The sequence below is a fragment of the Hyperolius riggenbachi genome, chromosome 12 (genome assembly GCF_040937935.1).
Source record: "Hyperolius riggenbachi isolate aHypRig1 chromosome 12, aHypRig1.pri, whole genome shotgun sequence".
Lineage (NCBI taxonomy): Eukaryota > Metazoa > Chordata > Amphibia > Anura > Hyperoliidae > Hyperolius > Hyperolius riggenbachi.
The window spans coordinates 89,240,439-89,266,671 of NC_090657.1; the positions used below are offsets into that span (position 1 = coordinate 89,240,439).

Here is a 26,233-nt window from a genome sequence, read left to right on the forward strand (position 1 = left end):
AAATTGAATGTATTGCGGTCTTATTGGCCTACACGCCCAATATATCACCTGCCCATGTTCTCTGCTGTCATGTCCAGGACACGATTTGAGATGATCTTGCGCTTTCAGCACTTCAATGACAACACAACCTGTCAAAGTGACCACCCTGCTTATGACCGGCTTCACAAAATTCGGCCCCTCATAGACCACGTCATCAAAATTTGCAGATGCTTATACCCCTGAACAGCACATCTGTAGTCTAGTCCCTCATACATTTTACCGGCAGCCTTGGCATCAAACAGTACATCCCAAGCAAGCACGCCCGGCATGGGGTGAAACTGTATAAGCATAACCTCTGTGAAAGGGCCACAGGCTATACTTATGGTTTTAGGGTCTATGAGGGAAAAGACTCAAAATTGGAGCCAGTCGGATGCCCTGACTACCTGGGGAGCAGTGGCAAGATTGTGTGGGACTTGGTGTCACCTTTGTTCCAGGAGGGGTACCATCTTTATGTGGACAACTTTTACACAAGTGTGGCCCTCTATCAGCATTTAAAGATAGAAGGAATCCGCTGCTGTGGCACCGTGCGGCCTAGTCGCCGGGGCTTCCCCCAATGGCTTGTTAGTACCCGGCTTGCACAGGGGGAGAAGGCTGCCGTTGTACCGATGACCTGCTCGCGGTGAAATGGAAAGACAAGAGGGACGTTTACCTTCTGTCCACCATTCACACAGACACGACAGTGCAAATTCACATGGCAACTGAGGTCAATGAAAAAACCCCTCGCCGTCCACGGCTATAATGCTAACATGGGATAGGACATAGTTTCCCACTATTTAGTTTCCCGCAAAACCAGATGCTGGTATTAAAAAAAAAAAAAAAAAAAAAAGTGTCTGTTTATCTAATTCAATTGGCTATTTACAACAGCTTTGTTCTCTACAGTAAGGCTGGGAGAACTAGATCTTTCCTTAAATTCCAGGAAGAGATCGTTACGGAACTCCTGTATCCAGGAGGTGCTGTGGCCCAAACCCAAAATGCAGTTATCCGGCTGCATGAAAGGCCTTTCCCATTCCGAGTGCCCCAAATCAACGCATCCCAAGAAAACGTTGTTGTGTCTGCAGCAGGGCTGGAATAAGGCGTGACACCACTGTTGACTGTCCCATGTGTCCCGACCAGCCTGGCCTATGCCTAGGGGAGTGTTTCCAGAGGTATCAGGAGCAGATACACTTTTAGAGAGAGTAGGGAACTCCAGACATAGCAATAGGCAAACAAGGGTCTCTGTGGTATTTCACACTGGTGCGATGCGTTAGGGAAAATTGCCTAGCAAAAGTCACACTTTGAGGTCCCCCCCCTACACCGGAAGTGCATGACTTAACGCTAGTGCATGCCTACGTTACTGCGTGGCTTCTGCGGCAATTTGGGTCGGCCCGGAAGTCATGTTAGTCTACGGCGACACAGTTAATTACTAGGCCGAATGCGATTACTAGGTCGAATGCTATTGCCTGAAGGTCTGTTTTGGGCGATGCGGTGCGCGCGACCTACCGGATACGCCAATATGCAGTGTGAACCCAGACATCGGGATTCCAGAGACCCTAATACACAGGGCTGCCAGAAACCTCTCCTTTCACTTGGGACAAAGCGCATAATGTACTTCGCCACATCTCTGTGCGATTTGCACTTTGCACATTGTCCCATGGGGGAGGAGAGGTTTGTCCTCGGAAAGGTAAGAAAAAAAAAAAAAAAAAGCAAGCAAAAAAGTTAATGTTTGGTTCCCAATGTTAATGTTTGGGTTAAAAATTTTCAACAGAGTTTATTAAAATTGACGTTAATATTAATGAAGTTATTGCTTTGCTGCTTGCTTTTTTTTTTTTTTTGTGTTTTTTTTTCTTCTCTCTGTTTTCCATCCTTTACCCTTCCAGGTGGACCAACCAACCAGCTGCAGCACTGATGGTGCATCCTGACAGAAGCCAGGGCAGTATAGCCCCACAAATGACCCCATTTTAGAAAGATAAATAGGAGACACCGAGAGCCCAATATAGTGTAGTATGTATTGGAAACCGTGGATAAATGTAAGTGTGAGATGAATATACTCACAAGCGTGGGTTACCTCTTAGGCAACCACTGTAGATGCAGGTGAGGAGATTAGACCTGTCCTCACTCAGGATTAAGATGTCGCTCTCTGTAGATCAGGAAAGTAGGGGTAGGTCACCCCTCCACCAGGGGTGGACACAGTATTATCGTAAGAGAACAGAGGCGCCAGCAGGATAAAAGGTAATAAAAATTTTAAAATTTGCTGGGAGGCAGTGGTGGACTTACCTCCGGAAAGCAGACTCAAAATACTGTCTGAATTGAACAAATAAATGTATTATTGGTACCCCAAAAGATGCAACGCGTTTCGCAGGCACAGCCCGCTTCATCAGGCAATAAGGTAGGGGACAAACAGTAGCCCGTCAGTAGCACGAATGGCACCTCTGTGGTGCCATTCGTGCTACTGACGAGCTACTGTTTGTCCCCTACCTTATTGCCCGATGAAGCGGGCTGTGCCTGCGAAACGCGTTGCATCTTTTGGGGTACCAATAATACATTTATTTGTTCAATTCAGACAGTATTTTGAGTCTGCTTTCCGGAGGTAAGTCCACCACTGCCTCCCAGCAAATTTTAAAATTTTTATTACCTTTTATCCTGCTGGCGCCTCTGTTCTCTTACGATGATACCATTTTAGAAAGAAGACACCCCAAGGTATTCCGTTAGGAGTATGGTGAGTTCATAGAAGATTTTATTTTGTCTCACAAGTTAGTGGAAAATGACACTTTGTGAAAAAAACAATAAAAATCAATTTCCGCTAACTTGTGACAAAAAATAAATTCTTCTATGAACTCACCATACTTTTAACGGAATACCTTGGGGTGTCTTCTTTCTAAAATGGGGTAATTTGTGGAGTTCCTATACTGCCCTGGCATTTTATGGGCCCTAAACCGTGAGTAGTAGTCTTGAAACCAAGTGTCTCAAAATGACCTGTGAAATCCTAAAGGTACTCATTGGACTTTGGGCCCCTTAGCGCAGTTATGCTCCGTACACACTTGGGATAATGATCATTCGTAACACCTAATTAACTATCGCTCGTCCGACAATTGCGTAAAGTTCTTTCCGTCACGATCAAAAGCGATCGTTAAGGTGAGCGAGAAAACTTCAATCATTGCACAAGCTAATTTTCCAAAACGTTGGATCGTATTGCGCGATCATTGCTGTAAAAGAAAGGTGTGTACAGCAATTGCGCGAGAACGATCATTCCTGAAAGCAGTGCGCAACTACGCATATAGATGTAACCTATGTATTTCCTGTGGTGTGTGTGTTTCGTAACGATCGTTCTTTGAAAATTAAAAAAAAAATTAAAAATACACAATTCAACTTGCTGTGAATATAAATGTTTTTTACATTATCTGTTAAACAGCATGCAACCCACGTGTGTGCGTGTGTGCGCGTGCGTGCGTGTTACATTTGTAAAATGTAAACACTTTTCTTCTGATCCACTTCGCAGCTTAACGATTGTTTTTTAACGGCCAAAGATCGTCACTGTGTGTACGTTCGACGATCGCTAGCACATCATATCCGTGTGCGCATGCACCTATTCTTTAGTGATCGTTCGTTTCAGGAATAACAATCGCTGCACTATGTTGTCTGTTACTAATTTGCATTTATACCTTTCCTCGTGCAACTATCGTTCGTCGCAGAACTATCGTTCGTAGTAAACGATCATTATCGCAGGTGTGTACGTAGCATTAGGGAGCAAAAAAGTGCCACACGTGGTATCGCCGTACTCAGGAGAAGTTATATAATGTGTTTTGGGGTGTATTTTTTACATATACCCAAGCTGGGTGGGAGAAATATCTCTGTAAATGATTATATTTTTTTTTTTAACACACAATTGTCCATTGTTGCTAATTAATAATCTCATTCACCCAGTGACCAAGTGTGCCAAGTTTGAAAACCCTCCCAGTAACAGTGTAGGAATGGCTGCAGTTCACATTGTTTCCATTTAAAATGCACGTCTGAAATTTGATTGGCTGTTTTATGCTCCGCCCACTTTTCCTGGATTTGTAACCTCGGTCACCAAGTGACCAACTGTGCCAAGTGCAGGGACTCTGGCTTGATTACTGAGAATGGCAGCCTTTTCCATTTTTTCCCAGTGGCCTTACATAGAACTTACGAATGCTACAAACACTGCCATTTACAGAAACGACTACTGAATACAGAAGTGTGGAAATGCTATTACAACCTCTCACTAACACAACCAGAATGTGACAACCGCATACAAATGTTACAACAATGTATCACTAGGCCTAACTGACATAAGAAAGTTTTAGGGACTGTACATTGTTTCTTGCAGCCATTCCATTATTTTCAACAACTTTAGATAGATCTTAAGGGAACCAGAGGGTAGAGACATGGAGGATGACAATCTGACATTTATTCCTTTTAAACAATGCACATTGCCTGGCTGTCCTGCTGATCCACTTTCTCTAACACTTTAACCTCCCTGGTGGTATGATTATTTCCGGATTTTAGGGTCTTATCTAAATGTTTCAGACCCTTAAACCAGGAAAAAAAATCATGCTGCCAGAAAGCCAGCAGCAGCCCCTGCACTCCCTCACCTCCCTGGGCTCTAGCACCACAATTTTCCCTTCGTCCTCCGGGTGGCGCTGTAACTCTGTAGTGAGATCACTGACGGCGATCTCACCAGTCATTTATAGCCTCCCTGGAGAGGAAGTAGAATGGCTACCAACATCTGGATCCCCCGGGAGGTGGGTAAAAGCATCCGCTGCGCTCCATTGCTCTGCATCGAGCTCCCGGCGGCTAGGTGCTACCACCAGGGAGGTTAAGGCTATATTCACAGTTCTGCATTGCGGCATAGCGGCCTCTTTTTGCCATGTTCACATTGCATTGAGTGTAATGTACTGAGTTAGAGCAAAACATGTGGGTTTAACAGTAAAACATACTTTTTATTGACTTTATGCAACGCAAGTATAACATGCGGTGCCACTCTTCCGTTGTGTTGTGCTCCTGCTGTTAAAGGCAACACCCAGTGTGAACCTAACCTTAGCCATAGACCCTGAACACACATGCAGAACAGATTACTGGCTTGTTTCAGGTGTGCGATTTAGACACTGCTGACCAGAAAGATCAGCAGGACTGCCAGGCAACTGGTATGGTTTAACAGGAAATAAATTTAGCAGCCTTCATATGTCTCTTATTTCCAGTACCTTTTAAAGAGTATGTCCAGGCACAGAGCTAAAGATATCATCTAATAACTTAGTAAACAAAGTGCTGAAATCACCCTGAAGCACTGGGACCCCAGCTCGAATCCCAGCCAGGGCACCATCTGCACAGTGTTTGTATGTTCCGGTATCATCATGGGTTTCCTCTGTGCACTCCGATTTCCTCCCACATCCCAAAAACATACAGATAAGTTAATCGGCATCCCCATAAAATTGGCCTTGGACTATGTTACATACACTATGCGATACATACATTGACATAGGACTATGGTAGGGATTAGATTGTGAGCCCCTCTGATGAACAGATAAGCAACATGACAATAGTCTGTACAGCACTGCAGAAAATACTAAATAATAATAAACAATAGTACATTTTTGAGAAAAAAAAATTGCTAAAGCAAAAACAACCTTTCTTGATCACATGACCAAGAGGTATTATTATTATTATTAATTGTATTTATAAAGCGACAACATATTACGCAGCGCTGGACAATAAATAGGAATTGAGAGTAGGTCAGATTTCAGGCTCCGTGGGTGTGGCAGGTCATGGTATCTAAACTGCACCTGGAGAGAGTACATTTGAAATAAGCACCGGTAGACTTGGGCGCAGAATACAGCTGGTATATGGCTAATCCAGCTGCTGCACAAGTCCGGGCCGTTTTAATTACTATTCCCCCTCCAGGACGCCATGGATAGTGGGGGAATGAAATAATTCGGCTTCCAGCAACTGCTGGAGGCCGAATTATTGTGTTTTTTAAGCAACCTCGGCTCCGTCTTCTGACGGCGCCGACGTTACTCACTGAGCGCTGCAATAGGAATGGTTCCTATTGTAGTCTATGGAGGCGCCGGCTGCGCCCAAATCTAGCAGCGCTGAAAAGCACTGCTCCGCCTGGGGAAGGCCTTTAAGAAGATCTATGTTCGTCTTATAATGTATTACTTTAAAACAAGATACTAGTTCTTTTTCAGCTTCAATTTGGCTTGTTGCTACAGGAAGCTGATACCATCAAAGAAAAAATCCTGGCCAGAAGAACAAAACATTTTTTCCTAGTTTCTAGTTTTTGACTTAATTATGCTGACAATCAGCAGAATATTCATTTCTACCCCCAAAGAACTCCTACAGTACATCAAGCCTATCGGATGGTACTCCTGATGACAGTGAAGCAAAGGCTAGCTTTTATAATAAAGAGAAACTGTCCTTTATTTAAATACACAAAGAAACCCCAAGGTTCGCATTTAACATAAATATCCTATGTCAACATTTTCACAGCTGTGGTGGCATAAGCATAAATATTAAAGAAAGAAAGAGCATGAGCATAAATATGACAGGTGAAGGGAAGAACATTAATTATCCTGTACCAATGGCATTTGTCAAGGAAAAGTCTATATTATGTAGCAAGTGAACAGTCAGTTCTGGATGTGTTGGAAGCAGGAAAAATGGGCAAGGGTAAGTACTTGATCTGTTTTGATAAAGGCTAGGCAACCGGGTCAAAGCATCTCCAAAATGTCAGGCCATTTAGTTTGTTCTTGGTATGTGGTGGTTAGTGCCAAAAGTGGTCTGAAGGACAACCATTGAACAAGAAGTGGATCATGTGTGCCCATGGCTGACCGATGTGTATCTGGTATGATCCCACAGTAAAGCTACTGTAGCAAAACGTTCTGAAAAATGTAGTGTCAAAACACCCAACGCATTGCAGCTTGCCGTATATGGGGCAGTGTAGCCACCAGCTAATCAGAGTGCCAATGCAGGCCCACAGCTGAAAGCTCATACAATGGCCATGTAACTGTCAGACCTGGAAAACAGAGTAATGGAAGATGATGATCTGTTCTGATACGTAATGTGTTCTTTGGCTTCCAAACCTCCCAGATCTCAATCCAGCCAAGCATTTGTGGAATGTTATGAAAAAAACAAGTCTGATAGATGAAGGCTCTACAGCACACCTCGAGTGTTAGGCTTGGAGGTGTATTCTCCACGGTCAGCACGTGATGCATAAGCTGACGTGAAGGAGGTACACACACCAGCACAAGGAATCAGGATATCCCCAGTTTAGTGGAGGAGAGGACTGACTCCAATAGGAGATTGTGGCGCACAGAGCCGGTGCAGATCCGAACAGCCACAAACAATACTTTCGTGATAACGTCTCAGCGCAAAGTAGCGCTGAGCGCATAAACCAGAACTGAGGAGATCAGGGCAGGTAGACAGAATGAACGCTTGCTTAACTAGCCACTACTTAGTGACAGCAAGCGTCCACAGCAAGACAGACTGGAATGAGGCAGCCAATGCGTTAGCAGCGATGGCGTGCCTCACAAAGACAGGACAGGATAGTCAGGAAATAGCAGGATCAAGATAGATGAACGTAACACAGACAAATATACAATAAGTATGTTTTCCTAGCGTATTACAATTACAGCTATCAATGAAACTATTTGTAACGTCTGACTAACATATGCATATATCGGCAATTAACCGATATATGACATAAGCAGGAACACTGACTAGCACTGGAGCAATACAGGGAACAGGACTCAGAAGGATTCGCTATCTCTTCGCAGAGATGAACGCAATCCACAAACGGTAACAGGACAGGATTCAGAAGGATTCGTTATCTCCTCGCAGAGATGAACGCAATCCACAAACAGGACCAGGAGCAGGATACTAACTCAGCACGGGTGATCACGATACGTGCAAATTACCAAAACGTGCTGGAAAACTGACTGACTGAATACAGGATATAAACAGTTCGTGTACGTATATATCAGCGTCACTGATGTATCAACGTAACACGAATACAAGGAAAATAATAAACGTGCTGGTAAGCATATATATTGGCAATGAACCAATATATGATGCAAGACCAGCAAAGTATCTTTAGAACAAGAAACACGGTCTGGGGCTGAAGCAACAGCAAGACTAGCTACACTGAAACTATGATAGCCCGAGGAAACCCTGCAGGAAGCAGATCTTTATACTGAGGTAATCCAATGGGAGCAGACATGCAGATTCCCACACAGGTGAATGATAATCAGTCACAAGCTGACAGCAGGGAAAGGCAGACAAAGCTATGCAGCTTGCATGGAAAGAGATCAGAACTGCCTGAGCAGCAGCACTACTACTGCCAGCAATACCTGCTGCAGCAGCGATCATGACATCGAGGCTTTTGGAGTCCATACCTTGGCAGGTGTTTTGGCAGAAAAAAAGAACCTACACAATACTATGCAGGTTATTTTAACATCTCTGTAGACCAGTGTACAGTACTCTCAGTAATTGAGTGCCAGAGGCAGAACCCTTATTCAGTACACTATCAAGCCACTATTATGCTGCACATTACAACATAAGTCATGTGAATGGTCATATTGTAGGCTTTGGGTAATACTTTGCTTTTCCTTCATAAGGAAGGACAATCGCCATTAAGGGATTGACAAGGATTAACATACTAATTGAGATGTTGTGCCAAAAAGCTACAAAAACAAAAGCAGTGTACCATTAATTGCTTTCCCAATATCATACTTATAAGAAGCCAATGTCTAAACCTCCCAGGGCTGTGGAGTCGGTACAAAACTCTTCTGACTCAGTTTATGAAACCTCCGACTCCAGGTACCCAAAATTACTCCAACTCCACAGCCCTGAAACCTCCCACTCTGAAATCCATATGTACTTCTGTCACAGAATATCATACACTTTAGTACTAAACTTTCAATGCCCAACCTACTGTGCACATAGTTATCTCTACTTGTGAGAGTAGCTGAAAAGATTGGCTGTAGCTTTGAAATATGACCATTTTCATCCGGGCTTTGTATTCTAAATGCACAAAGCATCCTTTTATTCTCAGCTCAGTCTATAACACATCTCCCATGAAAACTGTCAATAATGCATGACAAATCCTTATGTGAGCATTCAGATCTGTGACATCCACAAGCTTAACTATAAATAAACCAAAATTCCACACCTCACATGCTGCTGCCTGATCTGACACACTTAAGTTTGCATGAATCAGAAGGGGACTTAATGACCTTATAAAAAAAAGGAAATGAAGAACTTAGGAAGCAGAGATTTTCCATTGAAAGCTAAAAGCTTGAAATTATTTCACAGCAAAGAAGCTTTCTACGACTTCCACTTCCAGCCTGTATTCGAAGTACACTTTGAAATATTAAAGAACTTGATGCAGACCACAAAGCTATTACTACTTTCAGTTTACCTTTTTGGTGACCCACATGAAAGGTGAAAATTGCTCTTGTTCTTTCACAAACAAAAGCAGAGCCTATGCATTTACAGCTCTTCAGATCATCTGAGTAGTGTGACTGGTCAAAAAATGGGTAAAGTCTGCTTACTCCTGGGCATGTGGAAATATCACATGCTCAGCATATGACTGCTCTCATACACAAACACTAAAGACTAGATTAATCACTGTAGAAGTTAGAAACCAGCGGAGCACTCCATTTACCAGATTAATAATCAAGCAGAAAAGTAGATGTGGTTTTGCATACTTCACAGATGTAAGCAAGCTTCGTCCATCCCACAGTAAACTGTGTAATATTAAAATGTCAACTTCAGACTAAGCTAATAGTTTGTAACTTAGGATAGAGTGGAGAAATGGTAAAAATCATCCTAGGGCTGCTAAGACTACCTGTGTCTGTGACAAGAATTTCCCTCATTAATGTTCTGGTTATGTTCTTGGACTCCAAGATGCCCACTAACCAAACAATCTTAAAGGGACTCCAAGCACCTCTCATGGGTATGCCTTTAAGCCAGACGACTTCCAACAAAGTCGTGCTATGACCCCTCTGGAGGAGCCTCTTGAATTGGCCATCCATGTCACTTCCTCTTCCTGCTTCATTCAGTGATGCACTTCTCTAACAGAGAAGACAGGGGTGACCCGGAAGTTATATCCAGGGCTGTGGAGTCGTTACAAAAATCTTCCGACTCAGACTCCTCAGTTTATGAAACCACTGACTCAGACTCCGGGTACCCAAAATTGTTCCGACTCAGACTCCGACTCCAACCACACAGCCCTGGTTATAACATAGCCAAGATGGCAGGTGCAGTTTTTAAATTGAAATCGAACGAAAACTATTTGGTGTAGAAGAATTCAGGCATCAAATGAAAGAGGAGAGCACAAGCTATAGAAAGGTATGCATCTTTAGGTACTTTGCAGTACTGGTCAGAGTCTCTAGGCATACCCATGAGAGGTGCTCGGAGTCCCTTTAAGTGTACAATTTTACCACTTCTATGTAATAAGAAAGCTCTCCTAAATAACCTGTTCACAGTATTCTTAATAAACAAAAAAACAATAAGAGGGGAGCAAATACTTCAAAGGCTGGACAGCCTCCGATGAAGAGTCACATGCCTGCGATACATGTAAGGTTGCCCCCTCCATCTCTTTGCCAGTGATGTTAGCCTGCTGAAGAGGTCTGTATATATGCTGTCACATAGTCCTAATATTAACTTCTTACAAACCCATGCAGTGTACCACTCATAAATCTCACATGAAAGTGGAATTACTGGATAACATCCCCATTGCATGGCAAATAAAACATGAGATGGTAACACCCAAGCTTGCTTTGATCTTGGGATTAAGGCATGTTAGCTTTAATACATTAAATGGCTTCTTCACATAGTCAGAAAAGTTATTTTCCTTCCCAAATGGCAAAGTATATTATGTGGGTTTATAATATCTTTACTGGTAGAATCCACCAATTGTAAACAATTAAAAATAAAAAAAAAAATAAAAAAATAAAAAAATTTAATAGCTGCACAGTGTAGTAACTGGCTGATTAACCACTGGATAAGAAACTTGAAGGCTCTATGTGGAATTTCTAGTGCTGCAGAAAAAAGAAAGGGAAAAACAGACTACCATCTGTTAAGAGATGCTATTTTGAAGTGTAATACCCATGTAAAACCATGTCACACAACAGTAATCCCATTTACATTTCTATGGTCAGACCACTGAAGTATTCTTTGTCCATACAATGACATTTATCCCTCAGTCCAGAAAAGGCATAAGAAAATGCCACATTCAACAGATTGCTAGCTGTTCCAATCTTGCCTTAAGGCTACTTACACACTAAGACGTTGCGTTTTAGGGGACGTTATGGTCACATAACGTGCCCCTAACGCAACGCATGGTGGTGCGGGAGAGGACGTTAGAGTGAGCCGCGTTAGGCGGCTCTATCCGCATAAGGTCTCCCAGAGTGGCGTTGATTGGCCGGCGGGACCACGTGATGCGGCGCGAGACACTCCGCATCACGTGGTCCTGCCGGCCAATCAGCGGCCGCCAGTGCAGTGCATATTAAGTAGCCATGTGCGCGGCTACTGTAGTGGCATCTCCCCGCCCCCCACTGAGCATGTGCAAACAGTCTAAAACGGCTAAAGCCGCGTAGAACACACAGCATGCTGCACTTTCACAACAACGTGCAGCGTTACATGTAACGTAACGTGGGCACTGTGAACAGCCCACTAACGTGCACCTGTAACGTCCCACTGTGAAAGCAGCCTAAAACTCAAACAAGTCATATTATGAAAAATAAAGTCCTGTTGATGCCAAACCCAATTCCCGGTACGACCCAGTTGTGCTTGGTGAAAAGAAAAAAAACAAAAAACCCTATTCGAATTCCAATTATAGAGATACCCCAAAACAGTTCCTTGGAACATTTAAAGAGGAACCACAGTGAAAAATAATGTGATAAAAAAGTGCTTCATTTTTACAATAATTATGTACTATTATTATATTATTCTGGGTTACGTTCTGACATTGTAATGTGTTATGTCAGAACCATGGTCCTGACACACTGTGGGAGGGGTTTCACCACAATATCAGCCATACAGAGCCCACTTGGTGATCTGTTTGTGAAAAGGAAAAGATTTCTCATGTAAAAGGGGAATCAGCTACTGATTAGGATGAAGTTCAATTCTTGGTTACGGTTTCTCTTTAAAGCAGGAGGATTAGCCATACTATGCCAGTGAAAAAAAAAAAAACACATACCGTGTTTCCCCAAAAATAAGACACTGTCTTATATTAATTTTTCCTTAAAAATGTGCTAGGGCTTATTTTCGGGGAGGTATTATATTTTGTGTAATATAAATGCAGGACAAGTATATTGTCCTCAAAGTTTGCGCACACACCTGACTGCAATCAGTGTTTAAAGTCAAAGTTCAAATGACAATACAAGTACATGAAAAGTCTAACTCCCTCCTCCAGAAAGTCGGATCCCCCTCCAGCTTATGCAGTGCATAATTCAAATTTCAGATCAGCTGGGAAAGGCAGCTAAACTTGTACAGTATCAGTGCCGCCACATACAGGAAGTGATCTCTGTTTACTTTCTGTATACGGCAGCACTGTTACTATACAACTTTAGCTACCTTTCCCCGCTGATCTGAGATCTGACTTATACACAGCGAAACACAGCGAAAACGAAGGGGGATCCGATTGCTGGAGGACGGGGTTTAGCAGCAGGGAGGTAAATTGGCAGCAGTGGCGGTGCAGCATCACGGTGGTGGTGGTGGTGGGGGGGGGGGGGGGGGGGGTTGCGCAGGGAAGAGGGGTGTTTTTATATGCATGCAGCTAGGTCTTATATTCGGAGGATGTTTTATTTTAAGGGAAAGACGGTATATAAGAAGACAGTGTTCTCCCCAGGCTCTTTTAGCCGGGTGCTCCACCTGGCTAGTTTTGGTGAGCACCCGGCTGTCATTGACTCACCTCCTCCTACTCTGTAAGCAGAGTTGCACACATAAGAACCTGCCCTGCATTAGCTTATCTTGCCCCATCCGGCTACTTTTTCATGCCACCCGGCTGGAAAAAAAATTCTGGGGAGAACACTGGAAGATAAATACTTGATCTACTTACATAACACATGTATTGTACTGTCCATGTTTTGATTTCAGTGAACTGTATATAGTAAATTAAGAGAATTCTGTTCGTGGTGGGAACCATGTCTTTTGCCCACAGTTTGAGGCTAAATACTGATGTAATTTCTTCCATTAACTTTTTTTTTCTTTGCTCCTCCAATCGCTGTGTCACCTCAGCCTTGCTTGTAAACACAAGTGAGCAGAGGATCAGGTTTCAGCTAGGCAGGGAAATAAATACACTCAGACCAGTTGCTGTTGAAGTTTGATTTTTATGGTGACAATCCCTCTTTAAGCCCATATGCATGATAGATGGATATGGCTGGATGGGGATCGGGACATTCTATTGCAATCCACAGGGTTGACATCACGCAGCAAGCAGGAAGAACAAAGTTATCGGTCCACAGTCAGATAATTTTGCAGGAACTCAAGGATTTATTGCTCCATAAACATACAACATGCCATCTGTCCGTCCTAACCAATGATTGTCGTTTCAGGGCCACCAAGGGTCCCCTTTGTCAAGGCACTGGACAGACTCTAAACGGAACTTGTACTTGGAACAGTGTACTTGCTTGCTGCTGGGTCCAGCAGCGATGACATTCCTGCTTGAGGTGTGTGGTCTTCTTGAATCAAAGTTAACGATCGTTGCTCAGTAAAATTGATCCGCCTGCTGGATCGCTGGCCGGGTAGTCATGGGGAGCTGCTATACACATGCCGAATTATCAGCAGAAGCGATCGTTATTGGCCACCTCAGTCAACTTTAATCTAGCATGTGTAAGGGCCTTGAAATTGAACCAGTTTCCAATGGTTTATGGATTAAGCCTGAGGCATACCGTAGTTTGTTCCTGTGCCACTGGCTAGCTGTCATTAGACCAGTGCTCACTAATCTGGTCACCGACATATGAATAGAGATGGTGACAGTTAGCCAATGGGAACAGACTATTCAGGGTGAAGGGAGTAACTCAATTTACAAATCAGTCCAGAGTCTTATGCTGGATACACACGATATGTTTTTCCCACTCGATTCTCATATCTTCAACTCTTATTTCTTATCTTTTTCCATTCACTTCTATGAGAAATCGAGTGGTAATACGATTGAGAGGAATATCGGACATGACGGAATTTATCAATCGAACGGAAAACGTAACGCATGTACCCAGCATTATTCCCTCAACAAGTTGGACATAGGCTCACTTTATAAAAAGGGGAGGGGTGACCTTTTTCATGTCTATGGGCTATATTGGTAATTGAACAATAGAGTGTATTTGTTATCCTGTTATCTGTGTGATGCTTGCAGTGGGAGGGACCGTGATCTGTAAAATGAGCAGTAAATCAACACTGAGCTGGGATTCCAACCATGGTCAATTCAAACAATGGTCAAATCCCACACCAAAGGCAACAGCATTACAAGTATGGTATCCAGATCACCCTTTCTAAAGCTGGCCACACATGTTGCAATTTTGCCAAAAGCTAAGTACACATGGACCAACCTGCAGCCTTATCACCCGACTTTAGTCTGTTGGAGAATAATTAGGAATGTGTACACGTGCAAACAACTTGAAGAGCAACTGTTAACAGGCAGTTTGCCTGATCTAACTGTCGGATCTATGTTGGTCTGATACCATGCAGTTGGTGCGTGCGTACAAGTTGTTTAAAAGACTTGATTTGAACTTATAGTCCGTCATTCCCCTTGCGTGTGCAGTATGTTAATTGAGTTGGTTGTTTAGCCGTCTAGGTGCGTGGACATACAGGTCGTGTGGTTTGTCATGTTGGTCATATTGCTGTGTGCCTGTTGGACGTGTATACAAGTCTAAAGATTCTAGAGATTAGGTAAAAAGATAAAGCAAGATAACTCAGATTTCTTTTGTTTATCAGGTCCTTGTTACTAATAAACCTTGCTTTTAACCAGAGAAAATAACAGAAGTAAATATTTAGTACACTTTCCCCTACAGAATGAATGGTCCCATTCACTCTGTGGTTACAGTGACCTACAACTTTGTAATGATTCACATGTTTGAAAAGAAGAAGGGATTAGGAAAAAAAAAATAGAACAATGGAAAGCATCAAAACATTTCATTGTGTGCCTGCTGCTGTCCTCACTGAATAAAGTGTGTAAATACATGAAGGTTCTTCTACTTGTAGCGGTTTGCTAATGAACTACCAAGTGTCAGAATTACTAGTTCTGCAAAGTTTGCTGGCTGTACATACATCACATTCAGACTTCATGATGCACATATGAGCGTAGATTAGAAAAAGTGTAATGCTTGGTACACAGGATGAGAATTTGTAGCAGATTTACTGCCAGATCGACTATTTCCAACATGTCCAATCTGATTTCTGATTGATTTTCCATTCACTTCTATGGAAAATTGATCGAAAATCAGATCTGGCATGTTGGAAATAGTCAAACTGGAAGTGAATCTGCCAGAAATCCTACTGTGTGTACCAGGCATTACATTTAGACTAGGTTCACAGTAGGACTTTGCGGTGCTGCGTTATAAAGTCTTATAATACAGCTTACCGCACTGCAAAGAGAAGTGTATGTGACGTTCACAGTGCGTCGTTAGCGTTGCATATGTAATGTGTAGCGTTATGGTAACGTACTGCTGCAGTGCGTTATCTCTAAACGAACACATTACCAGGTACAGGAAAGCATACTTTTCACTGCCTGTATGCTATACTGTATCTACTTTATGTGACGGTAATGCAGCATTAATCTGCATTACCACCTTTTTGTAGTGTTGTAATGTGAACCTAGCGTCAGTCATGTATGTAGAAACATAAGTATTCATAAATTAAGCCAAGTGCCTTCATTATATTACAGATACCCTTTTCTGAAACTTCAAATAATAAAAAAAAAAAAAAAAAAAAAAAAAAATTATGCAAGAAGTGTTTTGTGGTGCTGAAGACAGCTCCCCGCCCACGGTCTCTTTCAGAAATCACCCAGCATTTACCCTAAAGTGCACCTAAATGTCTCAAAGCAACAGACAGAAGTCAGTAGCAAGAACTTGGCATTTGAATTCTTTCTTAGGGCCCGTTTCCACTAGGGTGGTTTCGCCGGCGATTCTGCAGAGTTTCCCTGCACATGATTCGCACGGGGAAACTCTGCCATAGGGGATGACGGCGCCGCGGCGGAATCGCTTGCGGGAGCGATACGCCCGGAACCCCCCGCAGAATTAGCCGCGGAGGCTGCGAATCATGGGATTCGCCTGCGATCCCGCCCACCCGCTCAGTGCGGCTGCGGGACGCACGCTGCACTAGTGAAGACGAGCCCTTAGGCCTAAAGGCCAGAACACACACCTGACAAAGTGTACCTCGGATGAAAAGAAAAAAAACTTCACACATACCCTGGGCTTCCTCCAGCCCTTTTCAGCCTGATCGCTCCCTTAGGGCTGGTGCACACCGAGCGGGTTTTGTTGCGTTTTTTACAGCCGCTTGCAGCTGTGGATACGCTAGGGTAATCTATTTCAATGAGGTGGTTCACACCAGAGTGGGAGGCGTTTTGCTGAAACGCATACTCCCGGGCTGAGGCATTTTTTGGATTTTGGAGGCGTTTCTGCCTCCAATGTAAAGTATAGGAAAACCGCAAATCGCTCTGAAAAACGCCAGTTCAGAGCGGTTTGCAGGCGCTTTTGTTACAGAAGCTGTTCAGTAACAGCTTTACTTTAACAATATATGAAATCTACTACACAAAAAACGATACCCAAAAACGCAAAACGCTAGGTGATACACTACATAAAAATAAGAAAAAGCGTTTAAAAAACCGCTAGCGTTTTGCGGATCTGCTAGCGGTTTTTAGTGTGCATCAGGACTCACTGCCATCCTCTGCCTTCTGGATATTCCCTAAGGGTTCCCGGCATCTTCGGCCAGTCGGCGCATGTACAGAGCAGCTGCACAAGGTCCCCCCGTCTCGCTCCCGCAGCCAGGAGAGTACTGCACAGGCGCAGAAAGCTCCCTGCAATGGGAGCGCGGCCGCATGCTCAGTATGCCCTGACTGGCTGAAGATACCGGGAGCCCTTACGGTAGGTCAAGGAGGCGGAGGACGGTGCTGAGGGAGCGATCAGGCCGAAGGGAGATGGAAGAAGCACCAGGTATCTATGAATGTTTTTTTGCTTTTCATCTCAGGTCACTTTTTAGTCGCGTGAAGCAGCCGATAACGACCACCTCATGTGATAATCAGGCGTGTGTACAGCAGCCCCCAGGGCTGTGGAGTCGGAGTCGGAGTCGTGGAGTCGGAGTCGTGGAGTCGGGCAATTTTGGGTGCCTGGAGTCGGAGTCGGGAAAAAATGCACCGACTCCGACTCCGACTCCTAATGAATTTGTAACTGTAATTAAAATAGAAAATATGATAAAATGTTCTATTTCTCAGATAATAGTCATTAAAAATAATGTATATATACAGTATATATACAGTAAAAGCTGTGCTTTGTCTACAAAAATGAAATGAACCAATCAAAATTAGTTACTTGTGCTGCTTCAATAAAGCAGTCCCCGTATTTTTAAGGTCAGATATACATATCTGATTGTGACTGTATATATGATGTGCACACAGGAATCTCTTATATATACTAAATAACATCTATGCTGTAAGAATAAAGCCTGATGTGTAGCCATGTCACTAATAGAGATGGTCAACGAGATGGAAATAATTCCGCATTGATGCTGATTTATGCAAATGTACGCACTCCCTTTGCTGATGAAATCAAATAATTTGATATGTTATTAAAATTTGGTTTGGTGACTACAAATTAAAGGGTAACTGAGACGGATGAAAAGTAAAGTTTTATACATACCTGGGGCTTCCTCCAGCCCCCTTCAGGCTAATCAGTCCCTCGCTGTCCTCCACCACCCGAATCTTCTGCTATGAGTCCTGGTAATTCAGCCAGTCAGCGCAGTCCAGCCGCATGCCGCTCCCACAGCCAGGAACATTCTGCACCTGCGCAATAGTGCTGCACAGGTGTAGCATGCTCCTGGCGGCGGAGTGTGTACATGCGCACTACGCCTGACTGGCTCAAGTACCTGGACTCATAGCAGAAGATCCAGGTGGTGGAGGAGTACAACGAGGGACTGATTATCCTGAAGGCGGCTGGAGGAAGCCCCAGGTATATATAAAACTTTAATTTCATCTGTCTCAGGTTTACTTTGTTACACAGTAGTACTATACTCTACATATGCACTCCCCACAGAGCTGCAGGGAATCCACTGAGAATGCTGTCCACATTGAACACAGAGGTGTTGTCTGTTTACAATCTCCTCATTCCCCTGCAGAGTACCTGCACATCATTCTTACATGTACCCACACTTACATTGCCTAGGGCCTGATAGATGTTCTTTGTTCCGGTTTGTACCTTTTACAAGTACTCTTACCAAGTACTAGTTTTAGTCTAAAGGGAATAAATATAGTAGTCTACATATCCTTCTCACTTCAGTTGTCTTGTAAAATTCCTAAGCGTTGGCAGTTAAGAGACGAATTTCATGTTACATACTTTTAATCAACAAAATTGTAATATGCAAATTAGAGGAGTCGGAGTCGTGGAGTCGGAGTCGGTGGAATCCTAAACTGAGGAGTCGGAGTCGGAGTCGGTGGATTTTTGGACCGACTCCACAGCCCTGGCAGCCCCCAACCCACGAGCGATCTACTCACCCCAGCGACGCTGATCCCATTGTTTGCGTTGCTACCCCATGTGAGGTCACGCACAGCTCGTCCTCCCTCTGCATAGCAACACAGCGTCTCATCAATTACACAGCTGACATGCATGTGTGCAGTCTGGTCCAGCAATGTCACCCAAAGGGATTAGGTATTGATCCCCGATGGTCGACACCCATCAGGTGTGTACGCACCTTTACATGCATCGATTTTTACTGGCAGATTCAGTCATTCTGAGCAGATCTGCTGGAAATCTATAGCGCTCATAGTTGCATCAATTGTAATTTAATTCGTTTTGCTACAAAAATTGTTCAAAATTAATATTGGATAGAAAAATTAACGGGTGATTGGATGTGATGGCAGATCAACGGCACATAGCCTTGCATTAAACAGTGCAATATTGCAGTTTGATAGATTCACCATGAAATCTATTTAAATCTGTGTGCAGTGTATGATTCAGATCAGGGAAGGATTGATCTGTTTGCCACATTGAGTGGCAATCTAAACATGTATAGCCACCTTTAGATGCAATGTTGGGAGGACTAAAAACTTGCATGCATGCAGCCTCTCTGGCCTCTTCTTATTAGGTGTTATGCAAAGATATTTCTAATACTCAACACAAACGCAAGTATTTTTTTTTTGTTTGTTTTAAGCCTTATTTATTCATTCGTGTGGCCAACAATTTAAAAAAAAAAAAAACAAACACTTAGATGCTAAAAACTTTCACTGTCCAAGACAATCATCAATCTGACTGTCTCAGACTACCTCTAGCGTCAGTACACATCTCACAGCATTGTTAATGATCTGCCAGATCCGATCACGAATGTCAAACTGACACGAATACTGGAGCAGCAAATTATCTCCAACTCATCCTGCCCCTCCATAGGACAAGACTGGCTATAACCATATATAAAAGCCGCTTGTTGGTACAGTGATCTGTCCTAAAAAGCTATGCTAAATAATCCCCAACAATATAGTAACACTTCTTATGTGTCTGTACAGACCTGTTAACTGTAAACCTTTATGAGGAGCACCTACTCTCTCACAGCCCTGCTGTGTATATACTGCCATGAAATCTATGTACATTAAACAAAATATGCTCTATATGTGTGTATTAGATGACATTGTTTTCTTCCTCCATTTAAAGAGCTTTATTATTATGCATACTGATTACTTGTAAAAACCCAACATAAGACATGGGTACTTTATCATTTAATAAAATGTACCCAGCTACTTAATATTTAAACAAGTATAGCGTTTACAAATATCACAAGAATCCAGTTGACAAGCCGGTTTCTACACAATTCCTGACTATAGCATGTATACCATACATTACAAGCTATTATACAGTCCAACCTCCATAATTGCAATGTAAAGGCTGAAGCCTATGGCTTCCAAGCTACTACGCTCTGTAAGCACTATGACAGGCCACTACTGAAATACTAATCAATGGGTCTGATACAAAGCCTGCATCACACCCACCTAGCATCTGACATACAGCTATTAATAATTCAACATATATAACAAGCCAACCCATAAATATCACCCACACGCCGCAGCTGATCTTCTCTATAGTCCGTCGCTATTACGGACCCCATATTGCCAGCCCAGGTATTTATTCTACAGCCCATACCTTGAAGATGAACACCTAGCATCAGCGTCTTCTCCTTCTCACTGTCCGCAGAACAGCCCGTGACGTCACCCATAAGCCTCTGCTGCGGCCTCTCCGCCATTGGCGGTCAGGGAAGCCTCGGCAATTGCGCACTTTTAACGCTTTAATATCTTTTGTATGACATTCACATTGAGAAACAAATGTCAAGTAATAACCACCTGAGATTTTTTTCTCTTCGCTATAAATGTGGTTTAGTGTACTAAAGTTATCCCCTTTTGCCCACAGTCAACATGGCGAGCGAGTTTACGCAGGGATAGGTCACATGACTCAAGCTCTTAGAGTGTGCTGTCTGCCGCATTGAGGAGGGTACTGAGAATCACGTGGTTCGCTCAAGACACTCAGATCAGATGACGTCGGGCTGTTATCAGCTGCTTGCTGTTGTAGCTCATGTTCAAGAATGGGGTGTGTAGTTTTATAGAGTGAAGCAGATTTTCATTCATTGTTCCAAAACGTCGAATTCCTTTTCTGAAAAGAACTGATTCAGAAGGAATGAATTCCTACCACACACTGCAAATCAATGTCTTATGTTGGGAACACAGATGCAATTCCCATCTGATCGATGGGTGATTGGACAGGAAGTTGTAGCATGTGTACTTGTCCAAACTGCTCCCAATCAATAAAGGAATTTTGCAAAATCTATCCCTTTCTCGATCGGAAACAGATAAACATGTTGGAAATAATCGTCTTATTGCCACCGATCGGAGGGGAAATTGCATCATGTGTTCCCAGCATAATAGATTCCAGCAGGAAATCAACTGAAAATTGATCAAACTGCACTGTTGCACCGTTTTATGCAGTGCGGCCCTACGGACTATCAATCAATGCTCTTAACCCACCGCTGATCGACCTACATTTTCCGTCCAAACCATACGATCAATCAATCGATGTTCGGTCTCGTTCAATCTGACATTTTGGGAAATTGATTCCCAACAGATGAATTGAATCTACAGGAAATCAAATGGGAAAATTGATAGGGTGTAAGGGCACCTGAAGAAAGAAGAGAGACATGGTTCACTTTTTAAAAAGGAAAATATTGGCTAAACATAAAGCCTCGCTTCCAGTCAGTTCACTTTATTAGGCCAAATTCACATTGGCAACAAAAACAGTTCGCTTAGTGAGCTATAACCGACTGATTTTTAAAGGATGTGAACGGATCCCTATGTTAATCAATAAGATCTGTTCACATTGCTCCGTTGGAACGGATCTGCTCCACCCATTACACCAACTGGACCACAAGTTTGGGAATGGGGCGATTTTTATGGATCAACAGACCCGTCGCATTGAAGACACGCTAAGGGAGCAGAGGGTCACAGATCAAAAACTGATGCCCAATATACTGTATGTATTTGTTTTTGATCCTTCCAGTGCGAAACCAGCTCTGTGATGTTGGGCTCAGTTCCCACTTCCACAGGATCACGTGTGAAAGCAGACAGTGTAGCGTCTGCTCCAATAATCCGCTGTAGCCCATTGTAACCACCATAGGCTATATGGGAAACACATCTGCTCTTCCAGGATTATCACAGACTGCACAGAAGTGCGGCCAGCTTACTGCTTACAACTGTGAATGGCTCCTATATATAAAATGTCATTCATTGTTCATTGTCAGTTTTGCAGTGAATAGAGAATGGCCAAAAAATGTACGTTTTCAGCTCAAGTGGGAACAGAGCCTTCCTAGATTCAGAGCAATTTTATGACACACTTCATACTAGTCCTTCATTTATAATAATAATTTCCAAGCTGTTCCCTATATGCATGTTGTGTCCTTCTGTCCTGCACATGCCCCCTCCTGCCCTGCGTTACCTTGGATCTGGCGTATATATGTGGCGAGATGTGTGCGATGTCCAGAGAGATGGTGCACACACTCCTTCCCCACACAGCATAGTGCACCTTCGGATGAGAGGAATCAGCGCGGGAGACTTGGGCGCAGAATACAGAATCCTGCTGCTGCACAAGTCCCGGCCGTGTTAAATACTATTCCCCCTTCAGGCCGCCATGGATGGTGGGGAATTAAATAATTCCGCTTCCAGCAATTGCTGGAAGCTAAATTATTGTGTTTTAAAAGTAACTTCAGCTCTGTCTTCTGACGGCGCCGAAGTTACTCCCTGAGTGCTGCTATAGCCGTAATTCCTATTACGGCCTATGGTGGCACCGGCTGCGCCCAAGTCTCCTGCACTGGATTAGCAGTGTTCGAGTGCACACCACCAGCTAGTTATATTAAAGGATACCAGAGGCAAAAGAAGGTGGGGAAATGGGGGGAGCTATGCTGATGCCCACCGCTCCCCCTTGTTCTCCTCTGCCCCCCTATTTTCTTACCTAAAGATCCCCAAACAGCCTCCTCCGGGCCGCTGGGAGTTGGAATCAGTGCACCTACGCTGGCCCAGCTGCGGGCGTCCTACAGCACACTGGCTCTGCGCATTGTGTAAATTGTGACATCATGCACAGAGGCCTCCCAGCCGTGCTTGCACACTGTTGAACGCGCACAGCCAGGCCAGGGCAGGCGCAGTGATCCCGACTCCCAATGACCCAGAAGAGTCTGCTGGGAGGTAAGAAAGGAAGGGAGCAGATGAGAGCAGGGGAGCGGTGGGCATCAGCACAGCGCCTCTTACATGCCTGGTTTTGACTCTGGTATCTTTTAATAATCTTAGTTTACTTTACCATATGGAAATAAGCAAGGCAATTGAGCGCTTGGATTGGGCATCAACTTGAAGGGCATTGGGCAACATGAGTAATGGCATAGTCATTATGAACCTCCGTTATGCTAAGGTTCATTATAAAAAAAACAATTGTGGTGCTCAGTGCCCTTTAGTACGGTAACTAGACATCCCTATTTACCCGGATTTTGGGTCCCTCGTCCGGGTCGTCCCAAGTAGAAATTTGTCCCGGGCAATGTCCCGGGTTGGCCCCTGGATGTCCTAGGCTGACTTTTTTGCTGCTAGACTCTGTGTGGCAATCCTGAATCCTGCTTTCCTCGCTGCGTCCCACCTGCAGATCCCACAGCCCCCTTACTTAGTTTATTAGCCAGGTGCACCAAGCTGGCCAGCCATGAAGTACGGTAGCTCCACCCCCTAGCATGCTGTTTACATGACTTCAGTAACATCAGTCTTATAGCAGATGCCGAGTGGGCCAGGAGGGATGCGAGCAGTCTTGGGCAAGTGACACCGTTGAACATCAGCAAGGCTTTTATTCTTTATAAAGAGACTCCATAAAAAGGAATTAAACAATGATGCTGGCCAGCTTCCCTGCTCACTACACGTTTTTTTGGCAGTTGGACAGAGCAACTGCCATTCACTAAGTGCTTTTGAAAATAAATAAATCCCTGAGAATCCCCTATAAAGAGATGGACTAGTCCAAAACCTGTCGCTTCTGTCAGATTTCTACTACCTACTGTAAAGCAGGCCATACACTGGCTCGATTCGCGGCCGTTTCGACAGCAGATTCGATCCTGGGATCGAATCTGCTGCCAATCGTTCGCGGTAAACGCAGCCGCCGATCCGATTTCCTCCCGAAATCGGATCGGTCCGTCGATCGCGCCGTGCGGGAAATTACCCTCGATCGCCCGCGGGTAAAGTGCGCGTCGCTAGCGGCGGCCGATCCGATCAAGTATACATTACCTGAGGCTGGCTCCCGGGCATCTTCTCTGCGCTGCACGGCTCTGTTCCGGCTCCATCCATCCCGGCGCTTCCTGTGTCACTGCAGTGACCAGGAAGTTCAAATAGAGGGCGCTCTATTTGAACTTCCTGGTCACGGAGTAACACAGGAAGCGCCGGGATGGAGCCGGAACAGAGCCGTGCAATGCGGAGAAGAGGACCCGGAGCCAGCATCAGGTAATGTATACGGGGGGGGGGGGGGGGGGACAGGCGGCAGGAGCAGCTCAGCAGATGGTGAATCGGTTTCAGGCTGAAATCGATTCACAATCTGTTTGCAGTAAAGGCAGCCATACGATCCCTCTCTGATCAGATTCGATCAGATAGGGATCTGTCAGCTGGTCGATCTAATGGCACATCGACCAGTGTATGGCCACCTTAAGTGACAGCAACATAGGAGAAAATATCACATATTTTGAATTTTACAATTTTTCGCCATAGTGCCCCTTTAATGTCAGCTGTGCTTAGATCAACATAAGCCTTTTGATGCTAGCTGACTAGAAAGAGGGCTCCATATCTGCCCATAATTCCAATGCCAAATTTTTCTCTAACACCTAATCTTTCAGCCACGGGGAGATATGCCATCATCTCTACTGCATGGATCTACTACAATCAATTTCTGCACCAGAGAGGCTATATTGCACTGATATTTTCCAACACCTTTGATTGATAAACTGCACAAAATCAAACAAAAGAGAAACTATCAGATATGAATCTCAGCCAGGGTACTATCTGCGTGGAGTTTGTAGGTTCTCCCTGTGTCTGTGTGGGTATCCTCCGCGCACTCTGGTTTCCTCTCTCATCTCAAAAACGTACAGATTCATTTATTTATTTATTGTATTTATAAAGCGCCAACACATTACGCCGCGCTGTACAGATAAGTTAATTGTCTTCCCCTAAATTACTTAATGACAGGAGTGCGAGTTAAAAATCTCCAGCTCACGCTATGCTGTGGTATTGCAGCATAGCATGCGCTGCTAACTTACGCACTATCCATTAACTTAACTGCCCCTCCACTGAATCCATCCTGAGCCTCAGCAGGTCCAGTGGCTTCAAATGACGAGATCCTTGCACTTTGATTGGCCCAATAGGCTGTCTGTCATTTGACAGGTAAATGGACAGCATCCTTTGTATGTGAAATGGAGCAAGAGTTCATTCACTGGCAGTGACTGAGGTCACGCAGCTTGTAAAGTTCACAGCACATATATCAATAGCAACATAAAGCTCCTTTTCTGTTAGGAAGTTAAATGCCTTGCTTCATAACTGCCTTACTTCATACAATCCTTGTCTATTTCCTGAGAACTCCAGGCCAGTTCTAGACGTCACATGGGTAGTTGCAACAGTCTTTTTCATCTTAACTGCCAAAAGGCAGACTTTAGTTCTTCTCTGGAAACACTAGGCAGTCTTGCTAAACTCAGGATCTAACTGGCTAATCAGAGACCAGCAAAGATCCTTTCCAGTATGGGCTGCATACAGGTGCAGTTTTATCACCAATTACCTCACAAAACATCAAATGAATACTTGTGGTGCCCGATATCTTCCCTTGTAAAGAAGAACCGGTAATCACTTTCTTCAAATTTGATTATATTAAAATAAAAAAACTGAAAGATTGGACAGTGTATGCCACCTTTAGATCTAAATGCTCCAAAAGACATCATAGGATTGTCAAACATGCTGATATGATCTAGACAGTGTAGCAAACCTAAGTCACTGCTCTCAAAGTGCAAGTCAAATCAGAGCATAGCCGGCCTTTGACCTGAGCGACTGGAGCGGTTGCTCAGGGCGCCGGCTTCCAAGGGGGCGCCTATAGCTCTTTGCCTATACTGAGGGCACCTACACCTGATTTCCTATACTGAAGGCACCTATAGCTGGCTACCTTTACTGAGGGAACCAACACCTGGCTACCTATATTGGAGGCACCTACGCCAGGCTACCTATGTGGGGAGATCTACAAATATAATATTTATATCCCTGAGAGGCTCTAGCCTTCATTTTTAAGTGTATTCAGGATAATGCGCTCTTTCCATCCATTCGTGGTTATTAATAGTATTTTTTCTATTATGCATGTGATGTGTCATGGAGATCTGAGCATTTGGCGTGATGTGTCACAAAAAGGTTGGAAACAACTGTCCTAGGAGGTAACTCAGGAGAAAAGGTGAATTGCATATGGGCCACACAGGA

At 43.9% G+C, this 26,233-nt stretch overlaps 1 protein-coding gene across 7 annotated transcripts in view; it reads right to left on the minus strand.

Moving 5' to 3' along the window:
• ATP6V0A1 (ATPase H+ transporting V0 subunit a1) overlaps positions 1-20,588 on the minus strand; it is a 184,540-nt gene extending 163,952 nt beyond the window's left edge. For 3 of the 7 annotated variants that reach the window (XM_068263440.1, XM_068263437.1, XM_068263435.1), the window contains exon 1: positions 20,370-20,585. The gene's annotated coding sequence lies outside the window, so the exon portion shown is untranslated. Of the gene's footprint in view, positions 1-9,445; positions 9,519-20,369 lie in introns of those variants that run through there. The other 4 variants (XM_068263439.1, XM_068263438.1, XM_068263441.1 and 1 more) reach the window with 3 other exon arrangements.
• Between the last annotated feature and the right edge of the window lie 5,645 nt (positions 20,589-26,233).